The sequence below is a fragment of the Priapulus caudatus genome, unplaced genomic scaffold, assembly GCF_000485595.1.
Source record: "Priapulus caudatus unplaced genomic scaffold, Priapulus_caudatus-5.0.1 Scaffold626, whole genome shotgun sequence".
In the NCBI taxonomy this organism is placed as follows: Eukaryota; Metazoa; Priapulida; class Priapulimorpha; order Priapulimorphida; family Priapulidae; genus Priapulus; species Priapulus caudatus.
The window spans coordinates 58,511-59,736 of record NW_014577687.1 but is presented as its reverse complement, the minus strand read 5'-3'; positions in this window follow the sequence as shown (position 1 = coordinate 59,736).

The following is a 1,226-nucleotide window of genomic DNA, read 5'->3' as shown; positions in this document are numbered from 1 at the left end:
CCCCAAACATCATCTGCCTATGCCTATATATATATATATATATATATAAGTACTAACGCCCCCAAACATCATCTTCATCTCGCTATATATATATATATATATATATATATATATATAAGAACTAGTAATACATAGCTCTATATATATTATATATATCAGGAGTGTATAATAGGGTTATATTATATGTATTATAGGTCCCTATTATACACTCCTGATATATATCCATGGTAAATTTTGACACTCCCCGCGTGGTCATATATCAAGATTTACCAGGAAGCGCCCACACTTCCACAACATGTTTACAACGCGGCGTGGTCTCTACTCTTGTGCGACCAGTTGCCAGCGTAAATGTTTGCATTCGGCCTGGCCGTGTTGTGTGCATAAGTTGCTAACGCAAATGGCGCGGCGGCCCGCCCGGCGGCGTGAACTCTAGTGGGTGCTGCGCGCGCGCGATAAACAAAACACATACGCGAAATCTGCTGCGCACAATAATTCTATCCCTTCATTGTTAATCATAAAAAGTAATATTTTTTATTAATAATCATAATAATAAAAGTTATTATTATTATAAGTATTAGTAGTAGTAGTCGTATTGTTGTTGTTGTTATTATTAATTATACTAATACTAATAACAACAACAGTAATAATAATAATAATAATAATAATTACTAATTACTGTGCAGGTGTTCTTCGTGCGCGGACATTATATGCAGCCGGCAGGTGGCGAACAGCCGCTCTTCGTCGGTCTCTGCTCGCCCGTCCTGCTTCCGGACAACAAGTACCCGACCATGTCCGAGTCTTGCTCCGTCTTCAACACCGTACACACCGTAGACATGCGGCTCGTCAGCGCCGACCACGTGTACGTCCGTTCACATGATACACGTAGGATAGATTAGACAATCGTGCGTGCGTGCGTGTGTGTGTGCGTGCGTGCGTGTGCGGAAGAGGGAAATCGCTAGAAATTGTGCGTAAATACACGCACGCACGCACGCGCGCGCACATACATAAACACACACACACACACACACACACACACACACACACACACACACACACACACACACACACAAGCAAACAGATACACACCGAAAATACGCACGCACAGACTCACACGCGCGCGCACACACACGCATAACACACTCACTCACACACACGAATACATACAGAAACACACACACATGCACACACACACACACACACACACACACACACACACACACACACAC